At 32.6% G+C, this 15,900-nt stretch overlaps 1 long non-coding RNA gene across 2 annotated transcripts in view; it reads left to right on the top strand.

Moving 5' to 3' along the window:
* The first annotated feature begins 2,045 nt into the window (after positions 1–2,045).
* The window catches only part of LOC118351542 (uncharacterized), a 38,785-nt gene continuing 24,930 nt past the window's right edge, over positions 2,046–15,900 (top strand). For both annotated transcript variants that reach the window (XR_007403846.1, XR_007403845.1), the window contains exons 1-4: positions 2,046–2,974; positions 3,411–3,700; positions 12,309–12,419; positions 14,640–14,742. This is a non-coding gene — a long non-coding RNA (uncharacterized LOC118351542). The remainder of the gene's footprint in view (positions 2,975–3,410; positions 3,701–12,308; positions 12,420–14,639; positions 14,743–15,900) is intronic.

Below are 15,900 nucleotides of genomic sequence, written 5' to 3'. Positions count from 1 at the left end.
CTTTATATATAAGAACATACATAATATGAATACACACACTTACACACATGAATCCTGCATCTTGTAATTCTGTTGTGGAAGTGAGTTATTAATCAATATACAGATTTTATTTTATTTTATTTTATTTTTTAAAGATGTTATTTATTTATTCACTAGAGATATAGAGAGAGGCAGAGACATAAGCAGAGGGAGAAGCAGGCTCCATGCAGGGAGCCCAATGTGGGGCTTCATCCTAGGACCCCGGGATCATGCCTTGTTTGTAGCTCTGTCATATTATAAATGTGTTTGTTGCCTTTTCTGCTGTTAAATGTGAGATACACTTACAGAAAAAATAAATTTTCTTAAAATTTTAATACTTTATATAAATCTTATGGATAGTATTAAAAAAACAAAATTTTGAATCAAAAGATGTCTTTAGATCAATAACTTTGACACATCTTATTGTATATTCCTATTACCTTTGCTAGATTAGAGTGCTATGTTATTTAAATACCCCAAAGCATTTTATGAAGATTGAATAACCTTGATTCCAAACTCCACAAAGAATTGTAGAGAAAGAGAAATCTCTAAGCCAATCCCATGAAGGAGATAAGACACAAAAATTACTAAAATATTAGCAAATGGAAATGAGCAATATATAAAAATGATTACTAGATTATATTGTATTGGGTTTGTACCCATGACTGGAAAGTGATGAAATGGTAGAAAATAAATCAGCAGAAAAATCATTTAACGAACTTAATTGTGCAGAAAAATAATTTGATGCAATCCAACACATACTCATAATAAAAAAAATTCTTTAATGCAGGATTTAGATTAATTTTTTTTGTTGCTGTTGAAATTGTTAGGACAACGGAGCATGTACTCATGTACTCCTGTCTTTGTGATATCACCATGAGAAAAGTTTCCCAGGGTTTGCTGCTGTTCCTTCGGTCCAGGACCTGTAATGAAGACTTCATTAGCATAGTTGCTCTGCCACTATCCAGCAACACACACTTTTGAAATAAACTTTCAGTGTTCCATGCCACTCAAAGCTTGTGGTTGGCAGTTATGCAGTAAAAATTGATATACATTTTTCTACCTTTATCTTCTTACTTTCTTCAATTTTAAAATTCTCCTTAACTACTATAATCTTTGTGCTTTCAGGCTTGTGACTTGATATCTGTGTAAATGTATACTAAGATTACAACAAATGCTCTTTTGGGCATAAGAGGTGTGGAACTTCTTTCTTTGTCCTCTCGTGTCTCATCCACCTTTACTTCTACTTTCCATAACTTGTAATATATAACATGTTATTTTGAAATATACAATTTAGAACACTTTTCTGTAAAAGTTATTTCCATTCAGTAAGTGGTGAGTGGTGCTTAGGGAAGTTGAAATGTGTTAAAATGAAGCTCCTTGGTTCCTTGTACAATGCATTATACAACATGTCTTGAATTTTACTCTTTCTAAGATAAATATTTTCCCAAAGAATTAAATCTTAATTTTGAATATGTTTTTATGTAAATATATTTGGCACACATTTATACCGATTATGGGTAAATTATGTATAAAGATAAGAAGGAAAATTAATTCAAATTTTTCAAAATCAATATAGATTTCACATCTTTTAAATTATTAATGTGACATAAGTAAAAAATTACAGAGCCTGTGAAAAGCACCATAAAAATTCCACAATGGTTTGATGAATGGTTTTGGGTAGTCTCAAATAATTCATAGTTTGATTCATCTACTCCTTTCTTAACATTGTTTCAAATTCTTATTAAGGGCTTAGGAGGAAATTAATTATTAACTTTTCATCATATATCGATCATTTTTTAATGTAATGATTTTTTAAAAACTGCTTAAATTGATCTTTTTTTAAAAAAATTTCAACCATATGTGTGTCCTGAATGATAAAGACTTTCTTGAAAGCTGATCTTTTAGTAGTTTTAAGTAATTTTCATTTCTTTAGTGAATCCTAAAAGCATCTCTTGATTTTATTCCAGGTATTTTAAATTAAATACTTTGTTTAAATAATCTATTATCAATCATTTTAATACAAGGTCTTTAATAAATACATGTTTACTCAGTCTCCACAATGTATCAGCTATGTTTGGTAAGTGAATGGTGGGGATAAGCCAGTAAATAACAAGTCATGGTCCCTTCCTGAATGCATATGTCCCTCCATTTTCTGTCCATTTCTTACAATATTTGTGCCTGAAGTAAAAATAACAGTTAAATATAGAAAATACTTGAGCTTTTGAGATGGATAGCCATATTTCTTCACAGTGTGGGAGATGTTCTTTGATTTGTCTTCAGATTTCTCAATTCTCTTTGTTTCTTCAAGTCTTCTGGCTTTCCTTGATTTGTTTTTTTTTTTTTTCTCCTCTCAACCAAATCTGGAGAGTTACCACCTTTTTCTAAATTGTCACCTTCTTCTTTAAAAAGACAGCTCTTTGAGGCAACCCCTGGGATCATACAGTCTTCCAGATGCTTTCCTCCCTATGTCTCATAGCCAAAATGTTAATCTTTCAGATGTCAACCTTTTCCTCAGTATTACTAATTATGTATGTAATTTCATTCTTCCTGGGGAGAGCTCATCTATCCTCTCCCATCCATGTTTCCTGAACATATCTCTTCTATTCTGCATATACTTTGGATTTTCTGCCCTACTCTCCCTATCTCTGGGCTCTAGCATCTACTGGATTGTACTGTTTATCATCCTGCATATGGATCATTTATATATATTTTCATAGTCTATATCTATTTTTTTTAGGATGCAAGTGATGGTAATTTATGGATTTGTGTACATCCTTTATATCACTGTGATTTTCGGAACTTGAATAGAGACATTCTGTTAACATTATTGCATGAAACCCAAGAATGGCAAAGTTATTAAAGCAAACAAATAAAATGGATCAATAAATGCTGAGAGGGGTGATAGAGTAAGATTTCATGTACATGAGACAGAGGGCACAGATGTAAAATTACTGTAAGTAAAAATAAATCCTGCAGACATTAAAGAGAATAAATGATACATTATTAATAACTATTTTTTTGTTTTTGTTTTTTTTTGTTTTTTTTTTTGTTTTTTTATCAATAATTATTAAATGATAATTACATATGTGAAATGGAAAAAGAATTCCAAAACACAAAGCACCATTAACAAAATTACAAATGAAATGAAAAGTTGGAACTGTTTTCTGCCAGTTTAAATGTATAAGTTGAAATATCAGAAATATACTGAGATTATGGTTTTTACTAATGAGTCTTACCAAATTCCAGAAAGAAATTACAACATATCTGTATTTTATTGATACTACCAAAGGTTAAAATATTTTCAACTCACTTTATGAGGCAAACCGATATTTCTCCCTCTTTTTTAAAAAATTTAATATTATTGACACAAAATGCTACATTATTTTCAGATGAACAACACAATGATTTAAGAAGTTTATACGGATCTTGATACTATAACCTTACAAGTGCATTACAAATAAAGAACAATTAGAAGCAACTCTTTCGGGCAGCCCGGGTGGCTCAGCAGTTTAGTGCCGCCTTCAGCCCAGGGCGTGATCCTGGAGTCCCGGATCGAGTCCCACGTCGGGCTCCCTGCATGGAGCCTGCTTCTCCCTCTGCCTATGTCTCTGCTTCTCTGTATCTCTCATGGATAAATAAATAAAGTCTTCATAAAAAAATAGAAGCAACTGTTTCTCAGGTATGTAAATTTAGAAATCCTAAACCAACATAAGCAAACTCTATTCAGTAATACAAGAGATTGAAGGTGTGTGACAATGAGGATGGGTTAATTTTGGGAACTGCACATTTGTTTCACATGTAAAATCAACGAATCAATATGTCAGAATGTGATATATAAATCATATGATTATGAGAAGATGTAAAACAAGCACTTAAAAAAAACATTATCCAATTATCCTCTAAAAAATTACAAACCAGGGACTCCTGGGTGGCTCAGCAGTGGAGCATCTGCTTTTGGGTCAGGGGATCGAAGATCCAGTCCCATATTGGGCTCTCTGCAGGAAGCCTGCTTCTCCCTCTGCCTATGTCTCTGCCTTTGTCTCTGTCTCTCATGAATAAATGCATAAATCTTTAAATAAATACATACATACATAAATACATACATAAATACATAAATTTTAAAAATTACAAACCAGGATTAGAAGACAACCTCATTAGCCTAATTAAAGATATTTACATACAGTGAAAAACAAAATCAATAGATACAGTAAGTAGTAAAATATTGAATATGCTATTCCTTTAATTCAATAAGGAGACCACAAAATCTTTGTTTGCTATTATTGCAATTCAACAGTATTTCAGATGCGCTAGTCAGTGCAATGAGAGATAATAGAGAAATAAAGTTACATATATCATAGAAGTAGATGTAAAAAGTCATTATAATTAGTTTATTTGGGGGTGCAGATACAAGGTCAGTAGAAAACCTTGCATTTCTAGATATCAAAAAGAATGATTTGGCACACTCAATTTACAAGCCAAATGTATTTCGTAGCATCAAAATATCAAACACTGAAATCTAACAACTGATAGATCTAACAATATCTAACAGATAGATCTAACAAAATATGTGTAAGACATCTGTATAGAAAATTGCAATATATTAGAGAAATAGAATGTCTAAATAATTGACACATTTTATCAAATTACTGGATTGGAAAGCTTTGCTAAAATCTTATATACATTAATCATAAATGGAGCTATATATTTAATTTAATCTCGATCAAAATTCGCTCAGTATATTGTAGTAAAAGTGACAAATTCACTCACTTGTCTTCATCACCACATTTTAGTGTGACAAATTTTGTTGAGATACTTTTTACATTTTTATTTAAACTGAAGTAATTAGGGATGCCTGGGTGGCTCCTGGGTTGAGCGTCTGCCTTCAGCTCAGGGCGTGATCCCAGAGTCCGGGATCAAGTCCTGCATGGGGCTTCTTGTGGGGAGCCTGCTTCTAGGTATGCCTATGTCTCTGCCTGTGTGTGTGTGTGTGTGTGTGTGTGTGTGTGTGTCTCATGAATAAATAGATAAAATCTTTAAAAATAAACTGAAGTGAGTAATGATGAAAGTATTATGGGGAGATTCTTTTCTAAATCATTCTCTTTCTCCTCCTTTTTCTTGTTAGTTTTCTCATTTGCCAGAATTTATCATAAGAATTACTTAACTTTATATACAATAATAGTCTGGTAGAGGCCTAAAACATTGAATTTTAGCATCTTTCACATCTGCTGCAGCCTTAACCATGTGGAGTTTTTATAGATAATGTTTGGAATTCTCCCTAAGTAACAATAACATCCCCATGGAGTTGCAAAGGGGTATGTTGGTGATATTTGAGGCAGAGAGACCACACCTCCTGAGTGGGATTCTATCCCCAATGTATGACATCAAAAGAATGATGAATTAAGAGAGGGAGCTAACTCAGGGGTTAAAGTCATCAGAGAAGGGTACAATAGGCACCTAGAACTGATTTTTCTGGGCTAATCCATTTACTTATTACTCTTCTTAATTTCTCAAGCATATTTCCATAGTGGCCCAGACTTCAAATGTTATATTTCTTAGGATTAGAGAAAAAGTAGGAAAAGAAGACAAATGAATCCAAACTACTGATTGGATAAATAAAGTATACATCATGGTAATTCCCTAGGGAGGCACTGTCTACTAAAAGTAGGAGTAATTTCCCCTTCTCTCTTAAGGAAAGGAATATCTTTTTTAGGCTACTGATTCTAAGGTCTAATTGTATTGTTTATTAAAGAATAGGTTATCTTTGAATGTCATAAACTGTGTATATTTTTAATTTGGCTATCTGTCATGGAGTATTTTGAAAAAGCTGCATTAGTGCGTTAGTAGTAAATAGAACCAATCATACTGATGAAAATGTCAATACTTGAACAATTGGAGAATGCCCATCTCTAGTTTTTCTTTGCTCTGATTCTCTTTGTCTATGTTCAATCAATTGATTTAATAATTTGAAAACAAATGATTGAAATTTGAATTAGATTATTAAGAAATCACTACAGCTTGACCAAAGGCCCCATCATGATCAAAGATTAATAACCATTTCTTCCCCATTATTGCTAATTTGAAGGCCCTCATATTGCATAAAGTATTATCAGGAATATTTCTAACCAAGCTGATTCACAAGAGCTTGATTATATATTATGTGTGTAGTGGAATAATTCATAATAGCTTTGATTAAACATAACAGTAATTCAAAGACATCATCCATAGGCAAGTCTACCTATTAAATATATATATGTGTGTGTATATATATATATATATACTTATATACATTATATATATTTATATATAATGAACTCCTGCCGCCATTTTAACCTTTGTGAACATGCACACTTACAACTTAAATGAATATGTTCAAAAATTCCATCTAATCCCTACGTAGGGCCTCTACCTTTAATTTAGAAATAGCTCTTGGTTGCTAATTAATTGTTATATTTTATAAATGCACTGTGCCTAAAATAACTCTTCTTCATTTTTACATGAGTAAATCAATATTTTGTAAAATTGAGGAAAGAATAAACTAAGTAGTTCAGTAAGGAAGGGAAAGCATAGAACATTCTGGACTAAGACGTCAGAGTAGAGTAAGGAATAAAAAGCATGTGCTTAGTCCTGATAGCCAAGAGGAAAAACATTCATTTTTTTTCTTTTTGGGCAGATTAGTTTTAGTTTGTTTGTTTGTTTTTCCTTCATTCTGAATTCTAAGAGAAATTGGCTGTAAAAGCCTTCATACAGCATACATATAATATAGATAAAATGAAAATAGAAAGTATAAAACTATCCCATCTACAATCCACACATATTAAGCTCCTTGTAGATTATCTGGACATTTTTCTTTATCTTTCACCTTATCAGCTCAGGAGATTCAAATTATGTAACATTTCTCATGCACTCAGGGCTGAAATTTCTGAAGAGCAACAGATTTCTTAAAATACATGTAGCTACAGAAATTTGACATCTTGAATTTGTCTTCTTGCAACAAGGCAATCTGTCTATTTAACTACCCTCTATCCATTTTTTTTATAGCCTTCAAGTATAATATAGTATTGCGTCATGACATGGTAAGTGAGATCTACATCACTTTCATAAATTCTGCTAATCCTTTACTAGAGACTTAGACCCCTTTAAAATTTTCCATTAACATAGATTTGGTACAAATTTTCCACCACGCTCCGTATTTTATGATTCTTGCTTTTGTCTCACTTACTCACAGATCTTACTCCACTTAGATGTCAACACTTACATAATTAATGAAGCTTTCAAGGTCTGCCTGGTTGGGCTTGATAAATGTTTGTCTTCACCATTATGGGTCATCAGATGTATTCAACTATTTAATTTGTTTACCTGGATAATCAAATATCTTTAACTGGAAAAATCATCCCAATTCTTACTAAAAACAGAACTGGAGCCATAGGGCAGCCCGGGTGGCTCAGAGGTTTGGGCCCTGCCTTCACCCCAGGGTGTGATCCTGGGCCCCCAGAATCGAGTCCCACATCGGGCTCCATGTATGGAGCCTGCTTCTCCCTCTGTCTGTGTCACAAGAAAGTATGCAAGTTATAAACTTAATCTGACTCTGTTTCTACCATATTTGTAATTTGACAGCTCTTTCTTTGGCCTATTCATAATAAGATAATCAAGATAAATCTTACTGATTAAAAATTCTGTTCACGTGTAGCTACTTCTTAGCATGTTTATCTCGCTTATATTTTTGCTTTTTCCCTTCATACTACCAAAAACTTGGCAGCTTGCTTTATATTTTTAAATGATCAAAATGAATGCTTTTTCTAACATTTTCAAAATCTGTGCTACTACTTAAGAAATTTCTAGCACTTGAAGCAATTGAAGATATAGTAGATTTTATACAGACCAGAGTAGTATTTGTGATAACAACTATTCATCTTCAAAAAGATTCAGTTTGTGCAATAACTTTCCATTATCAATATTGAAGTCTTGAACTATATCACCAAGGGAGGTAAGCTAGGATTAGGGCAGTATGTTTATCTTGACATCTTTATGTCAACTAACCTCTACCTAAAGCCCACATGGGGTAGAAGTGCTCCAACTTCACTCTTAAAAGGACTTGAAAACTGTTTCCTGATTTGGTTTTGACCTTTCTTTCTTCACACTTCTGAACTCACATTCTGACTGTAAAGACATTTTCCCTGACTCTCTCTATCTGGTTAGATTGTTCTTCTCACCAGCTTTAGGGCCAGTGACTTTGGGGAAATGGAGAATAGAGTAAGAGAGAAGACAATTGCAAATAACTAGTAATTTTCTATATCTGTCATTTTAGAAATCCTTGAGAATTGCATATGGGGAATAGAGAATTCTTTCTTACTACAGTAGCAATGGCATCAAACTTGTGTGATATAATCTATAAAAGAAAGGTCCTTTCTCTTCCATTTTTATAAACCATGAAAATCAGCTACATGACACTAAAGTTTTCAGACTGTCCCAATTTGCCATTTCTATAACTTACTAATATTTCTCCAAAGGATTGGATTTAAATTGCCATTGGGCATATAATTCAAGACTAACTCTGTAGTTTTTCTTGATTAGGTTCTCAGAACAGTATTTAAGGTTTTCTTTACTTTCATTTTGTAAAAGAAAAAAAAATAAAGCATAGACTAACTGGCTTCTTTGAGTTCTGCTAAATGATTTGTTTCATTTGGGATTCGCAAATTATAAACCCCATTTGCAAGAGAACAATCTGATCATAGCTGTGCTGCTCTGCAGTTTAAATTAGAATTTTGGAAATCTGAGGATTTAAATTAAAGCTCATACCCAAGGTAACAGAAAACCCTCCACTCTACACTCATAGAGAGAGTAATTATATATGAGAACCTGAAATTAGAAGCTGAAATTAGAGCTATATTCACTCGGTCCCAAAGAACAGCTATTTTTTTAGACCTCATAATGAAATGATTCCAGGTAAGATAATATACATGTCAGAACCATTCTGTGCCACATTTTCTTAGCGCTTATTTTCTTTTCTCAAATATATTGAATCCCTTTAACTCCCTTTCTTGGTAAAAAAAAAAAAGTTTTAAAGTATTTATAGAAATGCAGTATTTGACAAAAGGTTTTCCCTTACATTTAGAAAGTTAAAATATGCCATATGTAAATAAATCTCCTTTGGTTTTATTTAATATTCATAATAGCAAATACAAATGAAAATTGATATCTCTAGTAAAACTCAACATGATAATAAGGAATATAATACTTCTATTACAACATGTTATATAGCATTTTTAACAATTTATGATAAATTATTTTATAATGAACATGCAGAAAATAACCATAACTAACACTTGTGAATGCTTATTCTGTACCAGGCATTCATTATACCAAATATTTCAGAAATATTGTTTCATTAAATCTTGATAGCAACAAATATATATATGCTCACAAAAATGACTGAGATGTATATATAGATCTCAGTTGCTATCTGGATTTTGTGCTTATATATACATGCATACATATATACCAATTTGCCACAGGTTGAATTGATGACTTTGCCTAAGTCACAAAGAGATGTCCAAAGCTCAGACTCTTGACCTCTATTATATGGTAGAGTGCATCGCTCTTAACTTAGAATTCTGAACATAGGAAAATTATTTATTGAAATAAAATCAGCTGGTGAGACATCTGGGTGGTTCAGTTGGCAAGCCTCTAACTCTTGATTTGGTCTCAGATAACTCATGATCTCAGGGTTGTGAGATCGAGCTCCACATTGGGCTCTGCATTAACTGTGGAGCCTGCTTACTTTCTCTTTCCCTCTTTCCCTCTCTGTCTACCTCTTGCCCTGCCTTGTGCACTCTCTCTCTAAAAAATAAAAGTAAAATGAAATTGGTTGATATATTTCTAATACATTGATTTTTGTGTTTTATACGCTAGTTTTACATTAGAATGCAAACATATAAACAATGATATATTTATAAAAATAAACTGAAGAAATGCAAACTGCTATGTTGAATATAAGACCAAATTTAAACAGATCACTTAAACCAGATATGGCAGGGTAGCAATTCCTAAAATTAAGCTTAATCATGAGGAAATTATATCGTGGTATCTTCAGTAGTGGTAAAACCTATTAATGGTCTCTTGTCCTGATGAATCTATTTGTCTAATCTGCCTCGAGCAATCCACCAGATTGTGAAAGATCAGAACATGTGTAAGGATTTAGAGATGAAATTTTCCATAAATATGTATATTTCAATGGAATCAATAGTATGTACATAAAAGCTTCGCTGAGCATGCATTGGCATTCCCATATGTTTTCTTGAGTAGAAAAGGGGATTAGATTATATAGCTACTGTTCATCAAATTAGATATAGAGGTATAAATTTTGATGTTTCTTACTTATACACCATATCTTAAAGAGCTTTATTGAATTATAATAAATATACAAAAACTGCACATTTTTAATACAATTTAATAAGCATAGACATGTGTAAACCCACAAAACTATCATCACCATCAAATTAGCGAACATCTTGATCATACCAAAAAGTTTCTTCCAGCCTCTTTGGTATTAATTTTTTAATTTAATTTAATATTTTTTAAGATTTGTGTGGAATCAGAAAAGACCCCGAATAGCCAGGGGAATTTTAAAAAAGAAAACCATATCTGGGGGCATCACAATGCCAGATTTCAGGTTGTACTACAAAGCTGTGGTCATCAAGACAGTGTGGTACTGGCACAAAAACAGACACATAGATCAGTGGAACAGAATAGAGAATCCAGAAGTGGACCCTGAACTTTATGGGCAACTAATATTCGATAAAGGAGGAAAGACTATCCATTGGAAGAAAGACAGTCTCTTCAATAAATGGTGCTGGGAAAATTGGACATCCACATGCAGAAGAATGAAACTAGACCACTCTCTTTCACCATACACAAAGATAAACTCAAAATGGATGAAAGATCTAAATGTGAGACAAGATTCCATCAAAATCCTAGAGAAGAACACAGGCAACACCCTTTTTGAACTCGGCCATAGTAACTTCTTGCAAGATACATCCACGAAGGCAAAAGAAACAAAAGCAAAAATGAACTATTGGGACTTCATCAAGATAAGAAGCTTTTGCACAGCAAAGGATACAGTCAACAAAACTCAAGGACAACCTACAGAATGGGAGAAGATATTTGCAAATGACGTATCAGATAAAGGGCTAGTTTCCAAGATCTATAAAGAACTTATCAAACTCAACACCAAAGAAACAAACAATCCAATCATGAAATGGGCAAAAGACATGAACAGAAATCTCACAGAGGAAGACATAGACATGGCCAACATGCACATGAGAAAATGCTCTGCATCACTTGCCATCAGGGAAATACAAATCAAAACCACAATGAGGTACCACCTCACACCAGTGAGAATGGGGCAAATTAACAAGGCAGGAAACAACAAATGTTGGAGAGGATGCGGAGAAAAGGGAACCCTCATACACTGTTGGTGGGAATGTGAACTGGTGCAGCCACTCTGGAAAACTGTGTGGAGGTTCCTCAAACAGTTAAAAATAGACCTGCCCTACGACCCAGCAATTGCACTGTTGGGGATTTACCCCAAAGATACAAATGCAATGAAACGCCGGGACACCTGCACCCCGATGTTTATAGCAGCAATGTCCACAATAGCCAAACTGTGGAAGGAGCCTCGGTGTCCAACGAAAGATGAATGGATAAAGAAGATGTGGTTTATGTATACAATGGAATATTACTCAGCTATTAGAAATGACAAATACCCACCTTTTGCTTCAACGTGGATGGAACTGGAGGGTATCATGCTGAGTGAAGTAAGCCAGTCGGAGAAGGACAAACATTATATGTTCTCATTCATTTGGGGAATATAAATAATAGTGAAAGGGAATATAAGGGAAGGGGGAAGAAATGTGTGGGAAATATCAGAAAGGGAGACAGAACGTAAAGACTGCTAACTCTGGGAAACGAACTAGGGGTGGTGGAAGGGGAGGAGGGCGGGGGGTGGGAGTGAATGGGTGACGGGCACTGGGGGTTATTGTGTATGTTAGTAAATTGAACACCAATAAAAAATAAATTAAAAAAAAATTAATATTTTATTGCAGTACTAACACTTAACATGAGATTACCCTTTTAACAAATTTTTAAGTGTACAATACAGTGTCGTTAACCATAGATGGTATGTTGTATAGCAGATCTCTAGAGCTTATTCATCTTGAATACTTTAACATTTTACCCACTGAACAACAGCTTAAACTACAGAATATTACAAAAGTTTTTCTTTTCTGTAGTGAGTTTATCAATTTACCATTCTCAGAAGAAAAAAATGAAGGAATGGGACTATATAACTTTGGACTTATTTCTAATCTCCGCATCCTGGGTTATAAGAAGAAAATCCTATGGTAATCACACATAAGCTATAGCATACATTTTTCCTTTAATTTAGAATTACTGGTTACTTTCCTTTTCCTTAAACTATAGAAAGCATCTGCCAATTAACCTCATAATTAAAAACATAAAAAGTGTCTTCTTCACACTGTATTAATATGAGAGTATAAATTGGTATGACCTTTTTGGAAGGCAATTTGGTAATGAGTTGCAAAAGCCTTAAAAATGAGTAAGAAATAGCACTTCAGAAATATAACCTAAGGAAACAATTATGTGAATGAAAAGATCTACAAGAAATTTATTGCAACAGTGTTCATTATAACAATAAATTGGAATTTTCCTAATTTACCAACAACGTGGGATAATTTGAAAAGATGTAATACGATCTAGGCATCTTAAGGCATGTAAAATATAATAATATCAAACAGTTGAGTTATAAAAATATCAATGTATAGTATTAATAATATAATCAACTAAAATAATGTGTATATATATATATAAATTTCTATAGTACTTGATGGCAAAAGTGACAAGACATAATTAAATATAATATTTATCCAAACCAAAAAATAGAACAGAAGAAATTCTTAGTGTAGATATATCCTAAATACTACCGACAATAATTTAAAAAAGGAAATTATTTAAAATATATCAGTTGTATGTATTATGGCAAGCTAAATTAAGGAACAGAACATTTTTTAGGTAATTATACAGTTTTAATGACATTCTCTATGTTTTTATATAAGAAATTATTAGCAAGTTTACTTTGGAGAGAAAAAGTGGAAATAGTTTGCTTTTTGTCTTTGCCCAAGGCTTATAACTACTTAATATTATACCTGCTATTAAAGAAATGTTCTTAGACACTCTTTTTTTGCTGGCAGATGGGCATAATTAATCAATTACAGAAATGAGAGACTCTATCTGTGGACCTATGCTTGGATATTTATTATTATGGTATATTTCAAAAGTTTATCAAAGATAGCATACTTAAAGGAATTTCTGAATATGTTTTGAAGAGAAAGAAAGAAAAAAAGATATGCTAAGTCACTCATCAAGAGAAAATCCGTTCCACACATGAAAAGATGATCAACGTTACTCATCATCAGGAAATACAAATCAAAACTACAATGAGATATCATCTCACATCAGTTGGAATGGCTGAAATCAACAAAACAGGAAACAACAGGTGCTTGGGAGCAAGTGGAAAAAGGGAAACCCTCTTACACCGTTGATGGGAATACACACTGGTATAGCCAATCTGGAAAACAGTGTGGAGATCCCCCCAAAAAGTTAAAAATGGAACTACCTTAAGATCCAGCTATTGCATTACTAGGTATTTACCAAAAGGATACAAAATACTGATCTGAAGGGAAACATGCACCACAATATTTATAGCAGCATTATCCACAATAGCCAAATTATGGAAAGAACCCAAGGGTCCATTGACTGATGAATGGATAAAGAAAGGTGGTAGATCTATCTATCATCTATCTATCTATCTCTCTATCTATCATCTATCTTCATCATCATCATCATCTATCTATATCTATTCCATTCCATATACATATATATAATGCAATATTATTCAGCCATAAAAAAGAATGAAATCTCGCTGTTTGCAATGATGTGTATAGAGCTAGTGTGTATTATGTTAAGCAAAATAACTCAGTCGGAGAAAGGCAAATATCACAGGATTTCACTCATTTGTGGAATTGAAGAAACAAAAAAAAAAATGAACATGGAAAAAAAGAGGCAAACCAAGAAAATGGACTCTTAACTATAGAGAACAAACTGATGGTTACCAGAAGGAAGGTGGGTGAGAGGAGATGGGTGAAGTAGGTGATGGGGATTAGGAGTGCACTTGTGAAGGAAGTGCTGAATCACACTAAATTGTACACCTGAAATGAATATTACACTGTAATACTAACTTACTTACTGGTTTTTAAATAAAAACTTAGGGAAAAGAGGTGGAAAATCTCTCTATACAGATAGATTGTATAGATGTAGATAGAGGTAGATTGTATAGATATAGATAGAGGTGTGTGTAACTATTTATACATGTGTTAATATATTTGAGCATTTTATATTATTTATCCCAACGTATTCTTTTTATGCTTAGTTTACAGTGAAGTGCAGTATACAGATGACTGCCCAAATGTTTCAGTACATTTACTTCTCATTAATTTTGCATTCCTGAAAAAGCCTTTCTATTCTTTAAGTTTCTTGTTGCCCAGATACAAATTTGGGTTTAGAACCTAGAAGGATATAATCTGGACTTCTCTACAGATAATTTTATATTCCCTCAGCATTGAAATATGTGGATATATAATAAAATATGTAAGTACTTACTATTAACAGATTTTTTTTCTGCTGTGGAATAGTTTATAGTTTACTATTTTCATAGTCATTAATTTCATGATATAGAAAGTCTATCTCAGATATCAACTTCTGGCATGACAACATAAGGAGCCACACTGACCCACTTACCAGAGAAAGTGATGAAAAAAAATTTTAAAGATTTTATTTATTTATTCATGAGAGACACACACACACACAGAGGCAGAGATGAAAATATTTTTTTCATTATTTTTAAATAGCAGTTATTTTATTAAAAATTTAAAAATTATTATTTTTTTCATTATTTTTAAATAGCAGTTATTTTATTAAAAATTTAAAAAAATTATGCTCTGCGAAAAACGCTATTAGGAAAATGAGAAGACAAGCCTCTGAATGGGAGAAAATATTTGCAAAACATATCTGATAAGGGACTCTTATCCAAAATATACAAAGAACTCTAATTCAAAAATAAGAAAACAACCTGATTAAAAATGAGAAAAGACCGGGGCAGACACTTCAGTAAAGGATATATATATATATATATATATATATATATATATATATATATATACAGATGCCAAATATGCATATGAAAAGATTCTCAACATCATATGTCATTAGAGAATAGTGAAATAAAACAACAGTGAGATACCACTACACATTTATTAGAATGGCCAAATTCCAGAACATTGACAATACTAACCCTAGCAATGATGTGGAGCAACAGGAACTCTCATTTGGTGCTTGTAAGAATGCAAATAGCACAACCATTTTGGAAGATAGTTTAGCAAACTCATAAAAAAAAATATAGTCTTACCATATGTAATCCAGCAATCACAAGCCTTGCTATTTACTCAAAGGAGTTGAAAGTTTATGCTCACCTAAAAACTGCACATAGATGGTTTTAGTAGTTTTATTAAAAATTGGCAAAACATGGAAGCAATTCATTAGGTAAACAGATAAGTAAACTGGTAAATCCAGGCTGTGGACTATTATTATTTGGTGCTAAAAACAAATGAGCTATAAATTCAGGAGAAGGCAAGGAGGAGCCTTTAATACATATTATTAAGTGAAAAATGTCAATCTTTAAAACTTTCTAAAACAGTGGAATGTGGTGAAAATTGACAGGAGGAGATTTGTGGGTTTACTAAAGATACA

The sequence above is a fragment of the Canis lupus genome, chromosome 19, assembly GCF_003254725.2.
Source record: "Canis lupus dingo isolate Sandy chromosome 19, ASM325472v2, whole genome shotgun sequence".
NCBI lineage: Eukaryota > Metazoa > Chordata > Mammalia > Carnivora > Canidae > Canis > Canis lupus.
Note: the sequence above shows the minus strand (reverse complement) of the source record. Positions and strands in the feature narration are given on the sequence as shown.